Source organism: Lepisosteus platostomus, chromosome 4 (assembly GCF_059453375.1).
Source record: "Lepisosteus platostomus isolate fLepPlt1 chromosome 4, fLepPlt1.hap1, whole genome shotgun sequence".
NCBI lineage: Eukaryota > Metazoa > Chordata > Actinopteri > Semionotiformes > Lepisosteidae > Lepisosteus > Lepisosteus platostomus.
Genome location: NC_142614.1, coordinates 32,848,822 through 32,871,156, shown reverse-complemented (window position 1 = coordinate 32,871,156; position 22,335 = coordinate 32,848,822). Strand labels below are relative to the sequence as shown.

The 22,335-nt window shown below is 35.7% G+C and overlaps 1 protein-coding gene across 8 annotated transcripts in view; it reads right to left on the bottom strand.

Moving 5' to 3' along the window:
- LOC148673124 (tyrosine-protein kinase JAK2-like) overlaps nucleotides 1-22,335 on the bottom strand; it is a 119,903-nt gene that overhangs the window by 84,205 nt on the left and 13,363 nt on the right. For 2 of the 8 annotated variants that reach the window (XM_088629415.1, XM_088629409.1), the window contains exons 2-3: nucleotides 6,417-6,539; nucleotides 5,368-5,441 (exon numbers count right to left, since the gene is read on the bottom strand). The exons of 1 other annotated variant lie outside the window; for it this stretch is intronic. The gene's annotated coding sequence lies outside the window, so the exon portion shown is untranslated. Of the gene's footprint in view, nucleotides 1-5,367; nucleotides 5,442-6,416; nucleotides 6,540-10,745; nucleotides 10,909-22,335 lie in introns of those variants that run through there. 5 more of the 8 variants (XM_088629413.1, XM_088629408.1, XM_088629411.1 and 2 more) reach the window with 3 other exon arrangements.

Below are 22,335 nucleotides of genomic sequence, written 5' to 3'. Positions count from 1 at the left end.
ACAGCTATTTCGATGGAGACTGAGGGTAGCTTTTCACTGAGTAAACCCTTTTTAATGTTAGTTAGTAGCTGTACTCAGTACTCAAGTATGGTTTTTATTACATAAGAAAATGTAACAAAATATAATTAAATATTGTTTTGCGACAGACACTGACATCGATTGACCACAAATCAATTTACTCTGAATCAAACAGAGTCAGGATCTCATAGGACACACTGGTGACGTAAAAAGCATGACCTTATTTAAATTGAAACAGATGAATCAAGAAAGGGATTTAAAGGACTCTATGCTCCAAAAAACATATGTTCCCCACAGTTATAACATACTTTACCAATTTTTTTTTTACAAACTGCTAGAAGTTTCAAGGTTATGAAACTGTAGGTACTGTCTTTTTAAATAAAGCAAAATAAAAAAATCGCGTTCTGAGTTTTAATGAAGAAAGCAATTCAGCAGAGGAATAAATAATAAATGCTGTATTCATGCCAACATAAAACCAAATTTTTGCCAGTTGCATGACTGTCCATCAGCTCTCTCTGTATACTGTATATGTTGTGTCATAACACAAACCATGTTAGGCGTGCTGGAAGACTGGGAATCAATGTCTTCTCTGCATAGTCCGGTTGTGCTTGACTCATATACTGCACAACATTGAGCTGTGTAAATCTCCTGTGCTAGAAAGGTATGATTTTGCAGAAATGACTCCTAAAGCACGATGTTGTGCAATACAGAGGCACAGCAACTCGCTTATCTGTATGGTTTAATACAGATTCTCTATGGCTTTACACATGAGCTGATCAGAGGGAGATTTACAAACCAATGTTGAAAATACAAACAAAATACAGACAATGTGGTGAAAAGGACCTGGATTGGGAATCCAAGCAGAAGTGAGTTTTCACAACTGCCTAAAGTCCAAAATAAGAAAATGCAGTACATATACATTATTTGAATTTGCTAAAAAACAAACTGAATTCTTTTGACATAGTTTGTGCATAGCCTTCATTCATTTTTCTAGTTGTCATATAATAATAAACGTCTCATTATCATTGACAATAATATATTTTATATGATTATGTCTTATCTCAAAGCATCTTTTCAAAAAGCTTCTTTGTAAACAACCTAACTGTAAAGCCATTCAAAGAAGATATCATGCCCTTTTTTCTAAATAAAGCACTTGTTTGTTTTTTGTAAGGGCCTCTCACTGGAAGGCAATGATGATGTGGCTATATTGCAATTTGGTTAAGAAGCTGGCATGGTGTTCAGTATTAATGTCAAATATTTAAACTCATAACAAAAGGGTAAAAACATAGCTTACCAATTACATTACAGAGCAAGAACCAACTTACTTGCACAATAATAGAAGTAGAAAACTGTCACAGGCATTTCTCCACACTTTGCACTAAAGGATCTTAGTGCCAAACTAGGTGCTGTTATTGATCATATCCCAACCAGTGGTACTAGGCACTGGTGGACTAATTAAGTGTGTCAAAGATATGTACAGTACTTTCCATCACCCACTCCCACTACAGCTGTAGTCATTTTAAACTCACAAGCCTAAAAGAAACCTTACAAAGCCTTACAAAATAAAATAATACTGTACGTCTCGCCTCCAACGCACACTTGATACTTTGCACTTTGACTTCCAACTAAAATGTATCATAAAAAATCCCTTTTAGTTTCCACTCAGGTAGCTTGGACAGCTAAATTTAAGGCTCAGTTTACATCTGTACACAACATAGAATTTTTTTTATCCTTGTTTTAAAGGTATTTATATTCTGAATACAAATTAATACACATATACAAACTACCAAAACTCAAATTATACAATTTAAATTAATGTATCAATAGATATTGTTTTTTTTGTTAAGCTGCACATTTTCTCAGGATGTTTGCAATGAGAATATAGGCAAAACTTAGTTCGTCATATGACTTTGTCTAAGATGTAGATAAGATACACTTCCAGAATGTGAAATCATGAGGTGGTGAAATGGAATCCAAAACCCAAAAGCTCTTTGTGAAAAAACAGACCATAGACAATGCCAAGTTTACAGCTCATTAATGAGCTTGCTGTATTAAAGACGCCTGCATTTGACCTGCAATTGTGGTCAACTCATGATCAGCTTATAACCAACACTCTCTTCAATAATTTTATTTTACTTTTACCACATTTTTACTTGGTTTCAACTATGAAGACAGAAAATGTAAGATGCAGCTGCAGCCTTGCAAAACAGACATATTAAATGTCCTGAATCACAAAAGAGGCTGATTTGCCACTGTACACACAGCAAATATGTAGATCATTAACAAAACATGCCAATTTCATTTTGCCTTATTTCACTTTGTATAGATCTTATGTAACTCATCAAAGCTGAAATGACAAAAGGGAATTGGTTGAACACATTGTTTATACAATATGTCACTAGGCTGTTTCCTTCCTTTTCTTGCAACACAGATTTGCCACACAGTGTATAAGCTGCATTTTTGCATACAGTTAAGGAATGGCCAAATTTGTCTGGGCTAGGAGATAAGGGGTCCTGTACTTCATCTAGTATTGTAGACCAGAATTCTCCATGATTTTCCTATTGTGCTTTCAGTGAATAACAGATTCTCTCTTGATCTTTGAAGCAGAAAAGGGTTTGGCAAGCTGGACTCACAGTTGCTAAAACCATTGCTCAATGATGGGAGCCTCTGTATGCCTTTCTTTGGCATCAGTGGGTCTTTTGTTTTACCACAGTTATCTGTGTGAGATCTGTATCCCTAATGCACCTGGTCCCAGGAGAACCTATAAAACATGACTGGGTTTCTATTTCAGTATGGGGTCCACTGGAAATGTTGCAATTAAGGATCTGCAAGCAATTAATACATTTTTAACATCAATAATAGCCCCACTTACATTTTGATTAATATTAAAATATGACAATATCTAAAAATAATAAATTAATGTGCACATCTTACCATTTAGTGTGATCATTGTCCTTGTTTTCATTGCTTGAAACTATAAGTAACACAAAAGTCTCTGAGTGTTCAGTTATAAACCAACTACAGGAGGGACAAAGAACAGATTTAATAAGTGAAAATACCTGTTCACAGAGGTATGCTGATCTAAATGTTGCAATAAATTCCAAAATCGCTAGGAATGGTTTGAAATATCTGTGTATTTTCCTCACAAAGTTATTGACATCTGAAATAGTGTCTCAAAAATAAACAGGTGTTTAAATGATAAAGTGAAACTTGTGAAACAATTCACAAATCAAACTAACCAAATGCAATAAGTTTGACATTTTATATATATATATCTTTATTTGCATATTATATTTACAGTACCTTCACTAGGCCCTGATGCAGTGAAGTCTCCCCATAGCAAGATTTGTGCCTGTTGTACTTGTGCCAAACCCAACGCTTAGCATATGACCCAAAGTTCATAAAAACCTCCTCCACTTCTCAGAGTTTTCCACATGCCTTCTAGCAAACTGTAGTTAAGATTTGATGTGAGTATTTTTCAACTCATTTTTGCTACTCTTCCATGAAGCTCAGATTTATGAAGCACCTGGGTAATTGCTGTCTTCCTGAACTGTAAAACCCCTTATCTGCACACAGGTCTTCATTCAAGGACTCCATTCAACTAATTATGTGAATTCTGAAGTCAACTGGTTGCACTAGAGCCTGTTTAGGTGTGTCATACCTATGGACCTGAATAATCATGTTTGATAATTGATCATATGCAATCTATTATATAATTTATACTTACAGTATAGAATTAATTTAGGAGCGTCTTTAAAATTTTATTTTCACTTTGACATTCTAAAATGTTTTGTGTTGATCAACAGCAAAAAATCCCTCACCAAAAAAATATTTTACTGCAGAATCTAACTACACCAGGTACCAAATCATTGACAGAAAGTCATCCCAAGCAAGCATTTCTACATTCATCACTCCCACATAATGAAATTATGTTTGACGTTTGACCAAACTGTGCCCTAACATGGAAGCTAATTTACAGGTAGCAAAATATCTTTCCATCACACAATTATTACGAATTATAATTATTATTCACCACCTCAAATTAACTACAGATGGCTGCATGCTGGAATAAGGAGAAAAAAAAATAAATCATATTTTGTTTGAAGCTTGTGTTGTTTTTTGCCACAAAATTATTTTTTAATTTTAAATTTAATCTTGCTCTCAATATGAAAAGTTGAACTAAGAAAGAGAAGATGGAATCGCAATAATTGTAAACATGGTAACATATCTGAAGGTTGGAAATTTAGTATCAAACTACAGTATATATATGATCAAGTGCATTGCCATAAATCCAGTTGACCAACCATAATGAGCCTGCAAACACAGCAGATTCCTAATACACTCACAAATCCTGCCATGTTTCTATTTATTTTTCCATTTCTCTAAGCAGGAAAATCTAGAATAACAGCCTTTAAAGCACAGCTGAAAACTGATTTTGTTATGGTTAATTTTGTTCTCTGAGCTATATTTTTCTCAAATACTCCATTACTCTGTACACCATACACATACGGGATGTACTGTACAACAACATAATATCAAAAGTTTGTGTTTAACTAAAACCTTTTGCTTGCAAATCTTAAAGATTTAAAAACTAAAAAGTCAACTCCTTGAATACAGAGGAAAAGCATGTATTCTAAAATGTATTTACTTTTGTAAAAGTACAAAATAAAATGCATTTGTGAAGAAGGTTATTGTTCAGATTATGACACTAATATTCAGGTGATAGTACTCTTTTGGGGAGTTTAATTAGAAGTGTTCCAATAGTTCACTAATCAGATTTAAGAATACAAAGGTTTAGAAATAAATGTCGCAGAAAAAACTACATTAACCATGAAGGTGTGCACCTTCTCACAAAAAAATTAAAATAATAGGGTGTTGTTTATAACTTTAAACTTGGAGTTTGTTATCAAAAGTATTTGGTTGTAGCCCAGGTGCTTATCCAGGACAGGTACAGTATCCAAACCCGTATACCTGTATAATTCTGTACCAAAAGAGCACAGAAGTTTTAATTTAAGAAAAATCATATTAATGAGTTACTAGATAAATTTTCCCAACTCTACCCATACAGTGAATCAGGTCATTTACTGGGATAATGGAGTAATGTCACATAGTCCAATACCAACTTGGTGCTTTGGTACTATGTAGCATTTGCTAGGCCTGTCCTGTTTTCCTGCTGTTTGCGGGATTATCACTTACCAAGTTTTACAATATTAATTCCAAAACCTTTTGGTTTTATTTAGTTTCCCATAACTTGCTGTTATGCACAACAAACATAAAACTTGTTTACCCCATAAATGTTATTTTACAAAAAGGAAAAAATGAAGAATGCTGAGTAAGTTAAGGTCTTACTAGTGAGATGTTCCATGCACAGTCCAGTACTTTGCTAGGACCAACAATGCAACCCCGCAGTCTGTACAGTCCTTCTGTGGAGACAAAATGCACTTTTAAGGAAGAATGCATACTACAAGTCAATTAGAAACTTTCATTCACATTTGACATGAAATTATCAGGCAATTGTGAATTAGATTAATACCATCTCAATCTGAAACTTCCAACTGTTCATTAACATGAAGGACTCTTGAAGGTGTATGAGGAGAATAAGGACAAAGCTCCATAGCTTCTACAAGAAAGCAAGCAAATTTTTTGTAGCTTTTCTACAAGAAAGAAAGCAACAGCTCTGTGCAATATCCTGTGCATCGCATGTAACATGTAACCCCTGTGCCCTCACTGCCCAAGCAGCACAGAGGCCTGTGCACTACAATATGAGTTATCCCAGTTACAGTTAGCTAAAGACACAGCCCAGGCGTGAACTGTGATGTCAGGATTATAGGGCTCAACCTGCAATATGAGCAAGTGAATTTAATGCTTTAGAGCTCCTCAATCACATAAAACGTTCTGCCACTTCAGTCATGATGTGCATACAGATGACAAACTCAAGCTAATTCTCATACTCATTTTTCTCAGATATTTCTGTAAACACTGCTGCTGATGATGTTTTCTGCACTACTCTAAACTCAACGATTTCTTGAAGAAAAGGAAGTTCACTTTTCATTTTGTAAAGAAATAAATATCAGTAATGGATATGGGCTTGTTAACTTCAAGCTCTGCATATTCCATTTTTAACTTCTATTTTTCATTTTTCCTTAGACTATGACTGTCATTTAAAAACAAATAGATCTCTTCAGTGGGTAGCACTTTTAAGCCAACAGCACTTTCTACAGACACCTGTTGTCAGTTAACGATTACATTGCAATCTGAACCTTGCCACAGCATCCCAAAGTGCTTAAACAAATGAATAAATGAGATTGATAAATTTGATGTACTAAAACAAAGTGGTAATACCTTAATAGTAAAATGTAAAGAATGTGTTGGCACATCTGCAGTCTTCCCACACTTACTGAAAGTAATGTCGTTAAGCCCACGGGAATGTGACAGTAGATGCAGACAGATGTAATCTGAAACTGAAGTGATGGGCGGATGCTTTTGGAGAATGCTGCTTCCCACACAGGACATTTACAAACCTCAAATGCAGAAAGGCACTGTTAAGTCAGAAAGGACTGAATAAAAAATCATGGAACTCTTAACAAAATTACCCTCTCAACTGAACCAGTTTCTCTGACAGCTACCTGCAGGTAGTAAAAATGCTAACATTTTTCATGCAAATATGGTTATCAGATTCCATTTCGGCTGAACAAAATCTACAATACAATGTTGTTGTTATGCCACTCTTCTTGATCTGACAATGGAGTTCCACAGATTAAGTACTCCTGTAAAAATTAACTGTTAGTACTCAAATAAATATATAATAAATAAATAAAATATTTTAGTCTAAACTACAGTTTCTAAAATGTGAGAGAACACCTCCATTTTTTTCAAACATAAATGTATAATGACTTGTAAAAGCATAACCATTGACATAATAATGACAGAAAACAACCAAGATTATTTTTAGTCATACATTCCAGAGATGACAGAACACTGTAACAGTTAACTGAATTTTCAAAATTAAAAGTTAGCTGAAGCTTTTGTTTCTAAAGATCACAGTTGTTGTAAACTAGAGTTAACTAAAAGTTAAGAAAAGTGTACTATAAGATCCCAGCCTCCAAATGATGTATCCAAAAACATCTCTAGATAACTTCATTATGCAAACTACACTTATTCATGAGAGTGATTGCAATTTTACATTCAAATTTTATATAATTGTTTTCTGAGATCATTACTAGTTCTGCTTAACAGTTTTCTTGGATTACTGCATTCACCACCAATACTTTCACAGGATTTTAGCAGGTTATTCTATTTGAAATAAACAGGATTTTGGCACAGTTTTGTCTAAAATCTATGAAGATCTTATGCTTTTAGTGCACAGTGTGTATACACAGTACAGACACAATCTTTTAAAAATGTATTTGCAAAAAAATGTACATACAGTATGTAAGAATTACAGACTGGTACCTCTAGCACTTTGAGATCTATTATAGGGTGTGTGAGAGTCAATCCAGCAAATACGTCATTTAGAAACACTAAAAAAATGTAATCCATTACCTAAACCCAAGATGCGTCTAGGACGCCACAAAATGCTTTCAGCATACCTTTTGTCTAATAGCATAATATTTGCGAGTCTTTGACCTGATATATGATAGAAGGGACAGACATCATTTCAAGCCACCTTGATTCTCCGATCCAGTCATTGCAATTATCTAATTGCCAATGGTAAAAGTACCACAGCAGTGCTTAGAATTGAGGTGAAGTCTCCTGTTTCAACTCCCAGTGACAACATTAGCTTTAACTTTTATCATTTTAAATCAATATCAAAAGTTTTGGATGATTAATCCTATCTTTCCAATTCAGATTTGGGATGTTAACAGCTACTTTGGAATTAATATCCCCAGACACAACAGCTCTCCAGGATCAGACATTTCATCCATGGTCTAGAAAGTAGTCAGCATGGATTTAGAAGAGCTAGATTTTGTCTTGCTAACTTACTAGACGTCTTTGTACAAGTAACTATAGTAAAACAATAACTTAAGAGTATATTACATGATATTTGGTCTTTCAATAAGCTTTTGTTAGAGCACCTCAAACTCAATGCGCACATCAGTAGCAATACAAGAATAATGGGACAAGAAGAATTTAAGTTCAAAAGTATTCAAAACCAACAGAGGTGACGCTTTGTTACAGAGAAAGATTGTGGAGATCTGGATCTAAACCCAAAGACGTGGTTAAAGTGTACGGTGTGCAATTTTGTTTTTGGCTAATGGTTTTATCAAAGCAAATTTGTCCTCACTTATCCAGCAGGACATTTTACTGAACCAATGAAAGTGATGTTTTTCACTCAAAGATACAGCCGCTGCACCCTATCCAGAATTTAACCCACAACTTTCCAGTTACAAGTCCAGAACCCTTACCAAGGGACAAATATCTATTAGATGTAAGCTAAGATAAGATAAATACTAAAAAGACTTAAAAGATACTAAAAACTAAATGATCAGGATGGGAATGGCCTTTACTCAATTATAACATTACTTACTGTACCTATGTGCACAAAATGACACTGTATATTTTAGAAATACTAGGTGGCACTGCAACAATGTTATTGTTTGTTGTGTTTTTAATCTCTCAAATATCACTAAAAAACAGACAAGGCCAGCATTGTACATCTATGAAACACTTTTACTCTCATGCTTTTTGTGTTTACCAAGTTTGCACTTCACAAAATCACAAAGGATCCCTTGTTATCAACTGCTGAATCTCTGGCTGAGACTAGCAACATCTGATATTCAAGTCATAAAGAAAATGCATACTCAGTTGCCAGTTTCACCTTATTCAGGCAATTATTGAAGTAATGTTTTCTTTTACCTCCAATCAAGATAGAAAACTAGTAATCCTAGGCATATTACACCAACAGCATTCTTGGTGTTAATATCATAATTATTGTTATTTGTCATGAACTCCAGCTATATACAGTGCCTTGCGAAAGTATTCGGCCCCCTTGAACTTTTCAACCTTTTGCCACATTTCAGGCTTCAAACATAAAGATATAAATTTTTTATTTTATGTGAAGAATCACCAACAAGTGGGACACAATTGTGAAGTGGAACGAAATCTATTGGATTTTTGAAACTTTTTTAACTAATAAAAAAATGAAAAGTGGGGCGTGCAAAATTATTCGGCCCCTTTACTTTCAGTGCAGCAAACTCACTCCAGAAGTTCAGCGAGGATCTCTGAATGATCCAATGTTGTCCTAAATGACTGATGGTGATAAATAGAATCCACCTGTGTGTAATCAAGTCTCTGTATAAATGCACCTGCTCTGTGATAGTCTCAAGGTTCTGTTGAAAGCGCAGAGAGCATCATGAAGACCAAGGAACACACCAGGCAGGTCCGTAATACTGTTGTGGAGAAGTTTAAAGCCGGATTTGGATACAAAAAGATTTCCCACGCTTCAAACATCCCAAGGAGCACTGTGCAAGCGATCATCTTGAAATGGAAGGAGTATCAGACCACTGCAAATCTACCAAGACCTGGCCGTCCCTCTAAACTTTCACCTCAGACAAGGAGAAGACTGATCAGAGATGCAGCCAAGAGGCCCATGATCACTCTGGATGAACTGCAGAGAACTACAGCTGAGGTGGGAGAGTCTGTCCATAGGACAACAATCAGTCTTACACTGCACAAATCTGGCCTTTATGGAAGAGTGGCAAGAAGAAAGCCATTTCTCAAAGATATCCATAAAAAGTCTCGTCTAAAGTTTGCCACAAGCCACCTGGGAGACACCCCAAACATGTGGAAGAAGGTGCGCTGGTCAGATGAAACCAAAATCGAACTTTTTGGCCACAATGCAAAACGATATGTTTGGCGTAAAAGCAACACAGCTCATCACCCTCAACACACCATCCCCACTGTCAAACATGGTGGTGGCAGCATCATGGTTTGGGCCTGCTTTTCTTCAGCAGGGACAGGGAAGATGGTTAAAATTGAGGGGAAGATGGATGCAGCCAAATACAGGACCATTCTGGATGAAAACCTGTTGGGAGTCTGCAAAAGACCTGAAACTGGGACGGAGATTTATCTTCCAACAAGACAATGATCCCAAACATACAGCAAAATCTACAAAGGAATGGTTCACAAATAAACGTATCCAGGTGTTTGAATGGCCAAGTCAAAGTCCAGACCTGAATCCAATCGAGAATCTGTGGAAAGAGCTGAAAACTGCTGTTCACAAACGCTCTCCATCCAACCTCACTGAGCTCGAGCTGTTTTGCAAGGAAGAATGGGCAAGAATTTCAGTCTCTCAATGTGCAAAACTGATAGAGACATACCCCAAGCGACTTGCAGCTGTAATCGCAGCAAAAGGTGGCTCTACAAAGTATTAACGCAAGGGGGCCGAATAATTTTGCACGCCCCACTTTTCATTTTTTTATTAGTTAAAAAAGTTTCAAAAATCCAATAGATTTCGTTCCACTTCACAATTGTGTCCCACTTGTTGGTGATTCTTCACATAAAATAAAAAATTTATATCTTTATGTTTGAAGCCTGAAATGTGGCAAAAGGTTGAAAAGTTCAAGGGGGCCGAATACTTTCGCAAGGCACTGTACATTACAAAATACAAAAAATATATGATCTTCATACAGAGACATTAAATATCACCAAACAAGAAATTTTATTATGAACAGTTATGCCTTATGGGCATTTAAGACTAATGTTACAAAGTTTTCAAAACCACCTACCAAAAGTGAGATTACATACCCAAAATCTAGAAGAGATTCACTGGAAAACATGATACAAAAATGTATGGGCCCCAGCAGGATAACAGGCAGCTACAGTAGTTACCACATCCTGAAGTTTGATCCTGCACACACTTTCTAAACAGCACTGAAGTTTTTAGTTAGCAAGATAATTACAGCACAGAGATGTCATGCTACTTCCTGACAACATCTCACCGACTGACGCATTAAACAAACCACAGCAAGTTCTCTTTGCGTTCTGTGCGCATGCTTTTACACAAAAAAATCCCTTTGTTGTGTGGGTCACGTTAAAACAGGTGGCTTTCTATTTTCAAGGGTGAAAAAACACTAAGAGTGAACCTCCAGTTTTATCAAATCTTCTAATAGATGTCATTAACTATTACCAATATCCTGAAACATGCTATTTTATGGGACAACACGAATTTATAAAGGTCCTGTGCAGTAGCTAAACCCTACAATATGTCCAAAACACTGCACTACACCAACCTACCAATTAAGTACACCACTAAACAAACTGCATTAGGTGATTTTCATATTTTAAGTGAGAAAATTAAGGAATTGACATTTTTAATTTGGAAGTCTTTTTACAACAAATCAGAAGATGAACACAATCAATTCAATATATCTAATCTCCATGATTTCAAGGACTTAAAATGATGCTGTTTATGTTTATTCATATCAAAGACAGCACAGGTTAGCTGGTTCAGCTGTCATTCCTCAAGATGGGAAATCAAATCAGTGCCATCTGTCTAGTGTAATAGGTCAGTAGGCAAGTTGTGGCCTCCCAGAGCCCTGTGCTCCTTTGCCAAATAACCCTCATGATTTAAGCATTTTTCCAATTGTGCAAAACAATGGAGAACTGCATTTTCTATTCACCCACATAAATGCATAATCCAGGCACAACAGAACATCAAGCACTAATTTCCCATTTATTCACTTTGTCTTTCTTTCCCTTTGTAAACAATCTAAAACTGTGACATACACATGCAGAAGCCTTTAATTCCCCCTTTAAAATGTCCTCAAATACATACAAGAAGTACAAAGAAAATGACTTCATCAAACAACACATGCAGCAAAGCTACATATATGCAAGGGTGTGTTGGAAACCCCAGGAAAAACACTATGTGACCTAAAACTGCTTCCATCCTACATAAGTATGCTGTGTTCTCTGGTGCATATAAAGCCTACAATTAGAGACAGTAGGACTTTGCAAAGTATACTTCTACAGTCTCCAGTAAGTACCACAAAATGATTGTACAAAGGTAAATAATAAGAGTATTTTTAAACAAAATTTAATCTAGGAAATTTTTATTATGATGCAACTCACACTTTGGAAAATGAAAATACAGCAAATTAGGTCAACAGCTTGATGTCGTCTTAGAAAAACTTTATAATACTACATCTAAAAAGAAGTAACACCATCATATTCAGATTACATGTACACAGCAGGGTTTTAACCTGCTCTCTCTGGTTTATTTATTGATCCTGTAGTCAAGGGTAAACCTTTGGGATTCTACCTCCACTCTCTTGCTTATAACATTTGTCATTCTGTACTGTGCTTACGCAAAATTCAAACATATTTTCAATTAAGAGCACCCTACTAACATTTCTATATGTGTCAGATATTCCTGTGGCTGTCTGATACAACCTATCTGTACACAAAAAAAAGCCTAGAAATTGTCTCTTTTGACACTGAGATGCTAAAGTCAATGTGTAAAACACTACCATGTTGAAAGTCATGGTCTTATAGTCTTAAACCCTTGGAATTGACATCTTCTACCATCTTTCTTTCAGTCTATTAAAACAGTAACAGTCATGAATGTACAAAACTTACGCAACCTGCTCTCAAAATCAGATAGCAAAGCGGAAGTCCGACAGTCTTTTACTGTTTTCAGTTCACAACGAATATGTAGACAACATGTACTATCCAGTTCTTATCTTCAACAAAGAAAATAAAGAACACTACCAGGTTAATCAGATCATATTTAACTCACACACACATATTTACATCTGCAATTGTTATTTGCTGAACAATCCCCTGTGAATTGCTGTTTTCAGCCATCAGTATGATCTTTTACAAGAAGAGTTTAGATTTTGGTATAAGAATGCATGTGTCTTAGGAAACAGTCTGGTGTATTTATCACTTATTCCTTACATACCAAATCCACAAAAACTCCCACAAATAAATAAAAAAAATCATGGTGAAACCATCTTGGATTTTTCACCCTATATTTTAATCCAAGTTTTGAATAAAGCGCAATTCTATTTAGCCTGTGTCTGGACATTATTTATTGTGTCACCTATTCCAAGCTATTTAGTAAAAATAAGGCAGCAACCACTTAATAAACAAGCCGAGGAGAGAATAGATCCAGTTCTGCTTGCTACTGTTTTCACAACAAACATGCAGAAGGATATTTCTGAACCCAAAAACTGAGAGAAAATACTGAATAAAAAGGTCTATTATAGAAAAAAGTTCAATTCCAGTGATCATTAGTAGAGATTCTGTTTTCTAAGAGCTCAGCTGGAATGAAAGCCAGTAGACACAGAGATCCTTTGAGATCAAGGTTTAAAATCACTGTGTTACACTATGAAGTCTTTCTTTGATAAAACATACCATACTATATTCAGCTCAAATAAAACATTAACACATTAGACAGGATCAACAATTTCAAGCAGATTAACTCCCCATTGTAAACTTTATAATGCTAAATGCATTTTACAGAGAACATTTACAAATTTCAATAATCAACATCTTCTCCATTAGAAAAGGGTAACACTATACCCTCTCTGGCTGGAACTGTTTTCCCTGATGTAAATGCACAACTACAATTCACCCCAGAACTGAAGATTGTGTACTACACAGTAAAACAACATATAAATGCACAACTCTGAGGTGATGTGGTGATGTGGTGATTACCTTGTTTCCTAAGAATCTTTCACTTATCTCAGGAACTATATTTTAATGTTAAAGACAGACTAAGGGAGCAATGATCTTTTCACTCTTGTAAACATTTAGAATGGAGACAAATGAAATTCATGGCTACTCAAAATTGTTTTTGCTTCCCCACAACCCCTTAAAAAAAAAACAATGGAAAGGTGAGCAACTCCTTACTCAGTCTGTGTTGTGTGGGCTCATTTTATGCTAGGATAAAACATTTACATGGCAAAGGCAACAATTACAGATAATAGGGCACATCGAGACTGTCAGCCATTTGGCAGAATGACTTCACAAACCACTTGACAGTGGAGAGGAAGGGGGGATCAACATTGCAACCCCATAAGCAATATAGAAATCGAGTCCCTTCTATCTGTCTTACGCCATACTTCCACCCTACCCCGTAAATGCATGGCTGCTGGTGGGAGCTGAAATCAAAATGTGGAAATCAGATTACCCACCTTAGACTTCTATCACTCCTATTCTTCTGTAAACAGCATGACCACAATGGACTGTTTACAGCTTGCATGGAACACACTGTGTGGAGGTCTACTAAAGATTTAAGTGAGTCATGTAGCTCATAATGAAAGTTAATGAAAATTAAGTGTTACTGAGTCCCAAATGAACATGGGTGTAGGATTAACAGGATTAATGCCAATTAGCTACAAAGTAAAGAACTAAAAGATAATAAAATAAGGAACTATCAGTTACCTTTTGTGAAACCACTATCTTGTCAAAACATTTAGCTTTTTTTCCCCATCTCTGTGATCTTCAGACAAGCTTTCTCTGACACAATACAAACACTCTAATACTTGTAGCTAGCTAAGCAGCAGGCAACATGAATGTAAAAGCTTTACATCGCTTTTCTCGGTCATGATGGTGTACTTAGACAGCATATTTATCCAGACCTCCTAATGTGGTGATTCAGCAAAAAGTACACACATACTTCTAGCATGTTCCAAGAATCATTATAAATTGAATAACAATTATTAGGACATTCTGTCATGAAAATAACGTCAGCTTTAATACCCAGAAAATAATATCAGCTTTAATACCCAGAAGTTTTTTTTTTTCCACAGGGCAGAATGTCGTCTTAGTTTTAGTTTCACTTTGGCTTTTTTTTTGCCACAGGTGAATGCATCACATGAGAACTCCACACATTTTTTTTTTGGAAGAACAAATTACAGCCAGTCCCCGAGTATCTCCTGAGCACAGGCTCACACCCTCACTTGTTTATTTCTGTGACTGCTATCACACAACAGCAAGAAAACCACCAGTTGTTCTCTGCTTATCTGCGTGCTGGAACTGTCTAGGGGCTGCTCCTATCACTCAGGCCAGGCAGCGACCACTCAACACAGATCCCTTAATCTACAGTAGTACAGACTCACACGAGTTGCTGCATTCACACATAACCCATTCCTGGCTGCTGCAAAACCAGGCAACTGGAGCAACACATACACATAAAGCCACCTACTGCAAGCACACTGGTTTTGTGATTTAATCTACTTATGCTCTCAGTGAAAAAGGCGTTATCCTAAAATGTACAACCAGTACATTTTGAACTTAGTGTTAAATGTTTTGGCCATTCTACCAAATACCCCATGCCACAGTAAAACACTCTCAACCACCTTACAGAAACACACAATTGTACAGACATTGAAAGTTTTATGAACTGATCTTTTGTGTCGTCAGTAAAATAATTGACCAAATGTAAGAAGCATGATGTTTAGCTCCTGGCATTTGCTTACATGGGGGCCTGAAGCTCACAAAAAGTAAACTTCCTTATGTTATGTTTTGAACCTCTTTCTATATTAAACCTGTGGTGAGCTTTGATACAACACCTACTAGTTAACTAATAACACCTTTATCTCTATCTGTATAGTCTTAACCACTTTAGACAGACAAATAAACAGGAGCACTGCTTCAGCTGGCACCATATGATGGAAACCAGTTATTATTGTACATCATTCTAGCATCAAAGCCTTCTACCATTTAAAGCACCTTCTAAAGGTTTCCATATGTGAAAAACTAAAATGTAAACAAATTCAAATCTTATCCAGCACATTCACATATTTGAGAATGCTCTGTGGGATAGTTTTCACTTTATCCAAGCTAATGATAGCTCTGCTGTTGTTTAAATCACTCGCATCTTGTGTTACAGTTTATGATATTGAAAAACAAGCTCTGTTAAGAGCAACTTATTTGGATGCTCCATTCTAAACAGCAGCAGACAGGACACCCCCTGGGACTGTCTGCAATGTGTGTAAGTGTCTGTATAGCTGTGTTTAAAGTACATGTGGCTGGGTCTGTATGTGAGCTTGTCCTTCAAGTATTCTACAAGGACATAATGAAAGCACTGCTTGTCATCTCTAATTCATTTTTTTATTATTTTAGAAATGGAAATGAACCACTATCAGCTTACCACTGCTACGAAAAAGATGGCAAATATTTTGACATTAAACTCACCTGTATCTTCATGATTTTGTCTTTTTCTCAACACTGTTGAGGCTACTGACTACAGTACATATCATTTTTTACAATCATGTTCTGCTGCAAGACACATGTCAATATCACTTTAACCATTTGTTAAGAGCTCAACAATAACCCTGAAATTTGCTCTGGGACCTTAATGCCTTCGGCATTTATGAGGAAATGTATTGGATTCATGGGTTACAGTGCAAAAAATAAACAATAATCTCTTTCTCCTGTTTTTCATCTTACAGTAGGAATGTAACAATCTTTATAGAAAACTGCAGAAAGCATCTGTATGTTAAGATGGCAACTTACATTGTTACATTGACACAGTGGTTCATGCTACTTTATTTCTGATATTCAGCTGAGGGGAACAACACAAGAAAGACAGAACTGTTAAATACTGAAATAGCTTTTAGGCTCGCACACATACGCGCCCTCACAAGTTATACATGAAAGATGGGTAGCACACCATCTCATCTATATCGCATAATTGCCAAACAATCGGTGGGTCTATGACTAGTACTATATAGTACAGATTGTCCAATATCTTTTCTATTAAAGAAGATAAACTAAAAAGCCATATGCTACAACTTTTATTTTAATTGTTTTATCTTTTAAAAATTAGAAAACATTCACTTAATCTTGTTTATTTGGTTGCTGGCAGCTATAGGAAATTCATTCTGGCATTTCTTGAAAAGTGTAAGGGACCCAGCATGCATAGTTGCTTAAAGAAAGTAACTCCTACTTTCAGTTCCTAATACACAAGAAAATGAAAAAAGACCAAAAAAGGAGGGGAGGCCATTAGTTCCATCTTGCTCATTTTGGATGTTGGGAAGTGAAGTGAAACTGAAATTTCACCTGGCCAGTTCTTAAATGTGTGCAAGGTTAGGACCACTTGACTGGGAAGCCTTGTCCAGATACCCATAATATTTGGTGTAAAGAAGTGTTTTCTATTCGCAGTCCCAACTGAATTCCCTTTACGTTTCCAAATTAGCCTGTGTCCTTATGAAACAGTCCCATAGATTAAATGCATCTATACTGTACTTCTGAGGAGCTTATTATTATTACCATTGCTCTATACTGAAGAGATGTATCTACTTTGAGCTGTTTGCATACAACAATAACCTGAGAAAGAATCATTCTGTTTGCTCTTTTAGGAAATCTTTCTTGGGCTATATCTTCTTTGTGGTATGATGACCATCACAGTCCAATAAGTGAGCTCTTATTCAAGATTTGTAAAACTTAAACAAACCTTCCTTGGATTTAAATTGAACACTGTTTGCTACATACCTAATCATTCTATTTGGTTTTTCATTCCAATGCCACATTGTCTATATAAGGACATAGCAGACTCGACAAACACCCACATTCCTACTGTCAGTGTGATCACTTGGCAAAGATCAATGTTTAAATTTAATTTGCCACATTGTCTACTACTTCAGAACTTTAAGTTTTCTAGCAATTCCCTTGCTCCCTTTTCTGCCACTCAACCCATTTTTGTATCATATGCATATTTAGGTTCTTTAAATAAACCCTCAACTTTCTAAAATGTTCTCACTTTCTAATTGATATTTGAAGAGATCAAACAGTGTATAGGAATATCTGAGTATATGTTATTTAATTCTGACAGATAAGTTATTTATTTAATGTTATTTAATTTTGACAGAAAGTAACAGTTATATAAATAACCATACAGACAATATAATCAATTGAATCTATACAGTGAAACTTATCTATATTGGTCGGGTATATTGAATACATGGTGTGACAAAAGGTCTTTAATGGTTTATGTCATCTTTATTTTGTGTGGGAGATTTTGTTGATAACTTATCTCGCCTATTTTCTGTAACCACAAACTTTTACATCCATGCCAGTGCTAGTCTAAACGCTAGTGTTTATATAGGGAGTTGTTCATGTGGTGTGAAACACTTTGCAGTCTTTTAGAAAATTTAGCTCTTATCTTTTATAGTCTCAAAATATTAAAAGAATAGAAAGAATAGTATACTATTGTATTGCAATGTGAAAAATGAGACAAAATATTTTTACCACAGACTTCTGCTGGCCTTAAGAGTATTTCTTAGAAATGGGTTAGGATTGTACACTTGTGTTTTGAGTAAACAACATGTGCCGTAGTTTACATTAAAGACATCAGATCCAGTGTTCATTCTTTAACATAAAAATGACTAGTGTAGTAACAGTTTAACAAATTACAGCTGACTGAAGTGTACTTTTTACTATGCTGTAAAATAGTTCAAATTTTTGTTCAATGTACTGATCTCCATTATTTACACAAATTGTATGTCATAGATGGCAAAACTAATTATGCATTATCTGCATGCTATCTGGACATTTGAAAAAATGTGCCAAAATCATTTAAAAAATCAAAATCAATAGCCATCCATATAGCTTCTAAAAATACTCGTTTCTAAGCGGCAAGAGACTGGGGTTGGGGCTGTTTGTGAAGCCATATATGCTGTGCATGTTTTTTTAATCTTCTTGTTCAGAAGTTTGAAGTAATGAGATCAGACCAAATTTACAGCAAAGAAAAGGGCACATTTAAAATTATCACTATGACCAAATACCACCAAAGGCTATTAAGGTTTTACACCTGCTCCCTAATACAAAATGTGTTGCTGATATTTCAAAATTAGAACAAAACAATATTGTTGAATAGTTATTGATTACAAATATTAACAGGTTTGTACTGCTCTAAATCAACAAAGCTTTAGAGAATATACTGCTCTCAGCAATGGCCATGGTCCTTGTCTAACCACCTATTTAATAATCTTGACTGATCACTAAGCACTGAACAGCAGAATCTAGTTCTTTCTCTTCCGAATGTTTATTCATATCAAGTCCTATTGAGTAATTGAATGTAGTATCTCACTAAAATGAATAGCCTAATTGGAACGAAGTCACAGTCTGCGGAAGACCTGAACTTGCTGTCTCAGGGGTATTTGATAGGGCAATAGCTGGAAACCTTTTTACTCAAACCGCCAAACTGAGTGGAAATTTAGAGCATGTGGTTTACAAAACCACATTTTGTATGCATTCTGTTTGTCTTTTGTTAATCACATAGTTCAAGTTATATTTAGTTTGTAAATACTATACATTCAATTCCTTTCTTTTTGCTCTTTTTAAAATAAAACTAATTATACAACAGAACAGATTTCAGACGCTGATGAACAGTTACTAATCTGTAGATGAAATGTATGAAAATGGTTCAATTCATACTTAGAATGTGTACAACTTTGGTGCATTGTAAAAAACATGTTGCTGCTCTGGAATCAGCGTAAAGAAAAGAAAGCAGATATCTTCTAAAAGATAAGGGAATGTTTTACACTGACAGGTTCAAGAAATGGAACCTTTCCAGTTATTAACAGCGTTCAAGTATACAAAATCCTCAAGGGCACTGGACAAAGCCAACCCAGGGAACATCCTGAGAATGAACATTGAAACATGAAGCAGTGGACAGAAGAATAAACTACTGTACAGTATATGGAAGTGCAATTAAAACTGTAAATGGTAGCCACTTCTTTACCACAAGAGGTGTGGAGGTATGGAACAAACTACTCAGTCATGTTGCTGAAGCTGATGCCCTGGCTTCTTTCAAGTAAACACTGGGCGAAATCCTTGGATCAAATTATCTACAAACTACCAAGTGGGCTAGACGTCAAATGGCCTCCTATTTTGTAACACATCCTTATTAGTCAAAGGATGTGTAAAGAAAACACAGATGTAAATGCAAATGTAATCTGTTTATAAGTAATGCAGGTAGTATAACCAATGTGAAATGAACAGTATGCAACCAGAATTGTAGGGTGGGAACTGCTGGAAGAGGTGTTACTGGGGCCAGTAGGGGGAGCTCACCCTGCGGTCTATGTGGGTCCTAATGCCCCAGTATAGTGATGGGGACTAACGTCCTTCGGATGAGAGATAAAATGGAGGTCCTGATTCTCTGTGGTTATTTAAAAATTCCCAGGGCGTTTCTAGAAAAGAGTAGGGGTGTAACCCTGGCATCTTGGCCAAATGTCCCAATCATGGGCTCCTTATAATCCCCATCTATGAATTGGCTTCATCACTCTGCTCTCCTCCCCACTAATAGCTGATCTGTGGTGAGCATTCTGGCGCACTATGGCTGCCGTTGCATCATCCAGGTGGATGCTACACATTGCTTGTGATGGAGGGGAGTCCCCATTACCTGTAAATTGCTCCAAGTGGAATGTCCAGAAAAGAGCTATATAAGTGTAAGCAATTATTATTAATAATTATCTTCCCTGATGCACTGTGAACAGAGTGTTTGTACAGGCTTGCATCACACAGCGATTCCAAATTCTCTCTCAGAGCAGTACATTTTCTGACATCCAACATTTTGTGTCAGATGCTTTGTTTTTAAGTTATCACAACACTATCCCCTATTGCATTTTACTGAATCTGTCTGTGAAGCTACATGAAACGGCTTCCAGTATTCTTACATACTTTGTGGAAAACCTTTACCTTGTATTAAACATACAGTGTATCTTCCTGCTGTCTGTAGGAGACATATATCATGTCTGAACACAACACAAGTGGTGTATACATGTAATACAGTTAAGACCCATATTAAACTACTGTGTCTAATCATCAAAAGGCTGATGGTGTGGTTAGGAATGGATTTAAGAATAACTGAGGTCTTTGGTTGATTATATAATAGCTATATCTAAGAAGTCTTCTTTTGTTATTTCCTAAACAGGTATACATGGACAGCTGTAGTTATTAAAAGCCAATGAGAATACATTCATACAAAAAACCTATTAAGATAAATAGAATTTCCAGGGATGAACAGTAAAAAATGAAGTCATCATATGTTACACCACAATACGCAAGTGAGGGCTTTGTATTCAGTGCTTTAGTTAATTAATTATACGTGAACAGTCTGAATAATTCCTTATGATGGAGAAAGAAATGCAAGTGCAATCTCCAGACCTCCTCTTATGTGACAATGACCCACTTATTCCAATCTAACTGAAGCAAAGTAATAAAAAGTCATGCATATGCATTATTTTCACCACTTTAAACTCCTTATCTCATTGGCCATCGAGCTGGACCATCCAGCTGAGGTGCACCTCAAGATGCTTCTGTTTCTCCAGGTGCTGATTTGAAGAAAATTATTCATTTGTTTATTTACTACCACCATCCTTCTCATAAAGTAAAATTTGCTCATATGCTGATCAGAAGAAATGAAAGAAAGAAACTACAGGTCTTACTTTTTATCTAATACTTGATTAAAATGATTTGTAAATATCTGTGGTAACAGTTCAGACATTTTATCAAGAAGACACTATACACACAATGTAACGACCTGGTGTGTATCATGCCATCTTCTATTACTGTTCCTAATAAATATGAAAATCATTTTTATAATAATAAATAATAAACTCTAAAGTATACATTTATTTTTATTGTAGACCACAGTTATCAGTGAACAGTCTAACACAAAAATAAGATGAAATATTTTGTGTTTTGACTTTCACTTTAGAGTTTGTTACTTGCAGAGAAAACAAATCTCTTCCAGTCTAGCATTTTACAAAAAGTTTTAGGTAGGTACAAACACATTTCCAGACACTGTTAACATTAGAAATACAAATACAATGAAAAGACTAACTAAAAGACATTGTCTTAATGTATTACAGATGTCTTGAATTATACTGACATAGCTTATCAACTCAGACACAAGAGGTGTGTCAACCTAATTCAACCCTGTAGTAATGGGAAAGTTTCAGAACTGTCCTTTTTAGGTGTCTTTGATGAATTAGGACATATTTTGTCATTCCCACGTGTATCTGTTAATTGCAAGTAAGTCACCTTTGAAAAATGAGCATTTACTTAATTGCTAAGCTTCGGAGAGACTGCATAAAGTTTTGTGCTGAAGGTGCTTGAAAATCTGCACTTAAGTTAGGGAAGTTTTAAACTAAGGCCAGACACCATCTTAAACGACACCAATTACCACAGAAGAATAAGGTTGTATTGAAACCAGCTGACAAAGGAGACCCTGAGGAACACGAATGAAAACCTCTGCTCTAATATAAATTAATGACCCATTAAGTACGTGAGAAGCACATCATATGAAACCGCTTTGGTTTGCCTTTTGATTCTTTCAGTGATTGAGCAGTTCATACTAAA